The sequence below is a fragment of the Amphimedon queenslandica genome, unplaced genomic scaffold, assembly GCF_000090795.2.
Source record: "Amphimedon queenslandica unplaced genomic scaffold, v1.1 AMPQUscaffold_13418, whole genome shotgun sequence".
NCBI lineage: Eukaryota > Metazoa > Porifera > Demospongiae > Haplosclerida > Niphatidae > Amphimedon > Amphimedon queenslandica.
This window is the reverse complement of record NW_003546346.1, coordinates 155,870-161,883: the sequence shown is the minus strand read 5'-3', so window position 1 is coordinate 161,883 and position 6,014 is coordinate 155,870.

The window sequence follows — 6,014 nt, the reverse complement described above, 5'->3', positions numbered from 1 at the left end:
CCCAGCCTACAGTCATTGGGCCACCCCAATGACTGTAGGCTGGGGAATGGTCTGGCTAGCGAGACTAGCCTGTCTCCTCATTCTTCTAGTGTTCCTGACCTGGTTTCTCATTTTCTTTTCCATCTCTGCACCCCATGTCTCTGCATCAGAGAGAGTACATACTGGAAACTTTATGGCAGAAAGAGGAGACGCACTCAGAGAGAGAGAGGAGCAGTATCAAGACTGTATGAGATGCAGAGTAATAAATATATAATGAAACTAGGTGAATGTAAACATTGTGGGGGCAAGCATGAGCCTGTCGACGTGGCTTGGCTTGACTTTATTGAAAGAAAATTAAAATAATTTTAATCTAGCTCTTGGTCTATGAGAGAGAAAAGAACATTTACTCTCTAGTCTGTGAGACCATTACCTGCATGCATATTCAGACCCCGACCTCACGGTCGGGGTCTGAACAGAGCAAATATCACCTAACAAGCTAAATAACCAATCATCAACCAATAAAAGAGACGAGAGATAGTGCTGTCAGCCTGTAACTAAGAACCAAAGCTAACTTCTAGAGGCAAGCTCTTCTCACATTCTTAATTCTATCAACAGGTAATATGTTATTACTTGTTAATAATTATTTACAGGTAATGTTTAGGGTTGTATCATCACCACTATGATTAAAACACCAACATGTCAACCCTACACTGCAGGTATAAATGTCCAATGATATCATAGCAATACTCAACAGTGCTGCAAAGGCCATTCATACCTGCAGTGTAGGGTTGACATGTTGGTGTTTTAATGGTGATACAACCCTACAGGCGTTTGTTTAAATTCACTTTATACTTTCAAACCAGCAACCCTACAGAATTTATTTTATTCAAATGCAACAGAAGCTCAACCCTACACTAATTAACTAAAAAGTTTTTTCGTTCTAGTATTAATCATTGTTAAAATTGTAAGAATTTGATGTTTTAAAATACACAAATGGCATTTTAGTGCACTATATGAGCGCTAAAAACGGTGTGTTCAAAAATTTTTATGTATAATACTGAGGAATACATCATAGTTTCTAAGACTAGAAATAATAATAACATGAGTAATTAAAAGTGGACAGCAAGAAATTACTAAATATTAAAATAAATCAACAACTGATTCTCGTCTGACATAATCAGTAGAACTTGGTACCATGGCTCTTCTTTGTTGATCAACGGTTAGATGTGATTCAGTTACATGTACATCTAAAAGAGGATCATTGTGATGGATTAAAAACTATTGGTTATTATTCTTTATTATATAGGTATGTGTTACTACTTATTGGTTGTATATGTGTATCATTATCATTTTGAATTATTAGTTGTATGTGTATTATTGATTATTAGTGGTGTATATGTATTGTGGTTTGACCTTAGACTAATTTGTGCAACTGTGGTTTATGTGGGGATGACAGCTTGGGCTTGCTCAGGCTTGCCCAGGTTGCCATCTAACTAGGAACTCTCTATGTCATGTGGTTGTCACGTGTGTGTCATATGTATAACTAGTTTTAACTTGTTTGTGTCACATGATTTTGAAAATGATACAAAAGTGCCCGACCATTTCTGGTGGGTTCGTTGGTTTTATGACCTTAAAAATATTCTTGTAGTTGGCGTAAGCCAGGGGGGGCACAGGTGGATCTCTTACAATCATCATCTTCATTCTGTTTCTTGAATAACTTCTTAATTAGAGCATCATAACATTTCATATGTGATAACTGCAGGTGAAGATGATAAATAACAATCAAAATAAAACTAAAAATAAAAACAGATAAACAAATATTGTACCAGATCAATACTCCACTCTCATCATTTAAGGCTACAGATAAAGAAGCCATGATGCACAAGTTTAATAAGAACCAAACTTCAATAATATTGTTCATTCTTTTTATGTAAACTCCACCAAAACAATAACCCTATGATAGCACAATAGCTAACACTACCAATAGCATTGACAATAGGAAGTGCTGTGACTGAATAAAACTGTCAACTAAAGTAGCTGATAATAATATTGGTATCCTAGCCACTAGCAGTAGACCAGGCCAGAATCGATACTCATCTTTCATTGGACCACTATAAGCATCAATAATAGGCTTAAAACGACTCCAAAATTTTCTAAAAATTTTAAAATTTGAAAGATACTTCTTGTAAAAATGATTAAGTAGAAGGAACAGTGTGTATGGTATGACAAAAACAACAGACGCCAATAGGGCAAATCCAAATAGTCCAGCATGCTTCCCTTTAGCATATTCAACATTAGGATCCTCATACCATAAACTAACTGATCTTACTGACTCATCTGTACAGTGAAGAGCTACCTCACGCTTGTGTAGTACAATAACAATAGTACGTACTAGTTTAGTATATGAGAGAAGGAAGAGTGTAGATAGAACAGGAACAGCATGGGACCCCATCAGTCTTGATATCTTACCATATCTCCTACACAGGTATTTGGCAATGATAGTACTCCAGTAAGAAGGATTGGTTCTAAAGGTAATGGTAATGGACAGTTTCACAATTGTATGATGATAAAGATAATGATCCACAGGTAGAGAGGGAAAGCAAACTGGAGCCATTGTTTAGCATAACTGTCCATACCATTGTAAAAACATATCTCAAACTCAAAGTCTAAGTTAATCCATGATATGACTTGACTCAAGACTGGTAATACTCCTTTCCTTGAAAAGACTGGCTCGTATAACTTGACAATGTTAGCATAAAACAATAGACCATTGAGTGTACCCACTGATACTGTTAAATTGAGAGCAATCAGTAGAACCACAAGTAGTACACCCATCACTGCAAACAGAGCAATCCAAGCTACTACCATGTAATTATCATGACACTGTCCACACTCGTTTGATCCCATTAGTAGACTGTATACCTCTGTACATGAGCCACACATTCTCTGTCCTCTATTATGCACACATTGAGTATCAGTATTATTCAACTTGAAGGTAACAGGATTAGGAGAACAACAGAGGAGACAGTCCTCATTGATAATGCATGCATTAGGATTGGTTGCATTAGCATTGAAAGATGTACTGGTATCATATGTTCCAATCCACAGTAGACCATTGTGTGTGATGTTTAGACTAGTTATATTACATGTCACATTCTCTCTTGAAACACTTTGACTGCAAGCACAGATAAATCTACCTTGTGGGGTATCTACACTAAAACCAATGGGACATTCATTAACAATATAATTCCAATAAATGTGATCAAATGAGTCAGTACAAAATACCATGGCATGTTTTACATGACTGGGATGATGGTTTGGTTTGTATTCAATCAGTGAACAAATAGTATTAGGCTTAGGTCTAGCATATACATGATCGACTGTATGAGCACTGTCTGGAGTGAGTCCATCACGTATTTCTAATGTACCATCAGTGACATTGAGTGATCCAAAGTAATCATAACCAAGCAAAACTATATGAAACTTTAGTGCCTGACCTGGATAAATCTGTTTGTCACTTGCATTTTTTAAATTAGTAAAATTGCAGAACTGAATTTTCCGTACATCACCTGTTGAGTTAATGATTGGGTTTGTCAAGTAGAAATGATTGCTTCCATGAGTAGTATATCTATATATATCATCACCAAATATTCCAGCACTATTATTTATTAATGTAAGACGTATATTTGGTGCCTCTAATATTATGCCACTACCTGATAACCATTCAACATAGAACCCTCCACCTTTATAAGAAGCATGGTTATCAATAAACTCCAAGTTAGCTGATGATGATGATGTCAGTTGTGATGAGCCATTTATTGCTAATCCTCCTTGAACTACTCCAGTATTGTTTCTAAATGTTACTTTATTTTCAATAGTTACTAATGTAGAGCTAAGTAACAATCCTGTTGAGCGAGTGTTAGCAACAGTAACATTACTGAAACTAATAGCATTACTGTTTGTTATCACATTTGCTTCATTTCCAATAAGTTCAGTATCTGTTATATTGATTTGTACCAATGCTAAGAATTTTTCAACAATGAATAAGCCTCTAACTGTGTTGTTAGCTATCAAACACGACTTAAAATAATAATAATAAAGTGATTGCTAAGTGTTCTAGGTAAGAATGTATCTTTCAATATTACAGGTCCATACCAATTATCATGAAATTGACTGTCCTCAATTACAAAAGTAGAAACTAATTGGATCCCAGGAAACTTGCAGTCAACTGATTTCAGGTTTTCACTAAGAATAATATGAAAGGGGAAGGCAGAATCAAGTACTGATTGAAATGATGCATTCTTAATAAAAAACAAACAAAGGCCATCATCCAAATCGAATACAGAGAAACTATAAAATATATTAAAATAGTTATGAAAAATGGCTGATAGATTGTATGAGGTACCATGATGAATAATTACGCTTAAGTGACTGTAATTAAATAATGTAACATTAGTCACTATTAGTGAGTAATGAGGTAGTTCAGTGCTACATGCTGGAAGAGGTTCATATGTAATATGTACATCATAATAATAGAAAACTGAGAAAGATACATTAATATCAAAAGCATTGTTCAATTTTATAGGAAACAATACCTTGACAGATTTTGTTGCATGAAATAAAGATTTAGTTATTGTAATATTGTTGGATGATCTAGCCATGACTCCAATATTATAAACTGACACATTGAAAATAATGACATGATTGCTGTTATAGATGAGAATAGACCTTTCACTACTCCTGTTACCAATAAGACAAGCCTGATCCAGTCCATGTAGATTAACATTCCTTACTGCAGCCATGTTGACATCATCATTAATGTCACTGGTTCCATTGAAGTAGAAGATGCTGTTATTGTATTGAGACATATCCCCAGCATACACTGATAAAGGATTACAAGGTTTATGAGTAACTGAACTGCAGTCATCAGACACATAATACTGACCAGAGGAGACACTGCAGGAGCTATTGAAGCATAAGAGAACAACCACTAACAGGAGAGACATAGCTACTGTTTGTACTGACCAACTAATCCATTCACTAATATATAATAAGCTATGCCTATGGACTTGTGGGAGGCATTTTTTATGATTATACATGATGTCACCCACTGGAGTAGTGCTCGTGATTTCAAATTTACCAGTGAATGTTATTGTTCAACAAAGCTTTTCTTGGGATATACTCTTTTCCCAGGCTTGACTCATTATTTCATGTCAATATTTTAATGAGTGCTAATGCATGAGCTACTCATCATGAAAGGTAGTTCAATTATCCAGGAAGTCAATGTTAGTATTCTTAAATTAAGATATAGACAGAAACCTTATGGCTGCCTCTACCATAGTGAGCATTTATGTTCATGGCATCAGATTTTATAGTGATAACATGCAAAGTAGTCTTGCACAGCCAGACCATTCCCTAGACTATGTGACTGTATAGGCTGGGGAATGGTCGGACTAAGTGAGACTAATGTAAAACCACTAAATTAAATAAATAATAACAATTGATAATAGATAAATAAAAGTATGTGGCAGCAAAAACTACTAAAGGTTTTGATCAACAACTGATTCACTACTAGCACAGCATAACTTGGTACCATAGCTCTTCTTTGTTGATCAACAGTTAGATGTGATTCAGGGACATGTAAAAGAGGATAATCATCTTCAACTTGTTTCTTGAGTAACTTCTTAATTAGAGCATCATAACATTTCATTATGTGATAACTGCAGGTGAAGATGATAAACAACAATCAAAATAAAACTAAAAATAAAAACAGATAAACAAATATTGTACCAGACCAAGGTCCAGACTCAACAGACTGAGCTCCAAGGAGGACATTATGGTATAAAAACATTATGTAATTAATTCAAATGTTGCATGGTGTAGCTACTTCAGCAATGCAAGAAGATGCTGATCATGTAGACAAAGAGCCTGGGGATGCTGATCATCAAGGAAGAATTATAAAACATAAAATGTTAGTAATTTTTCCACCTTCGGTTTAGCCTTTGGCTCAGGAAAGACTCAATATGTGGTACCAC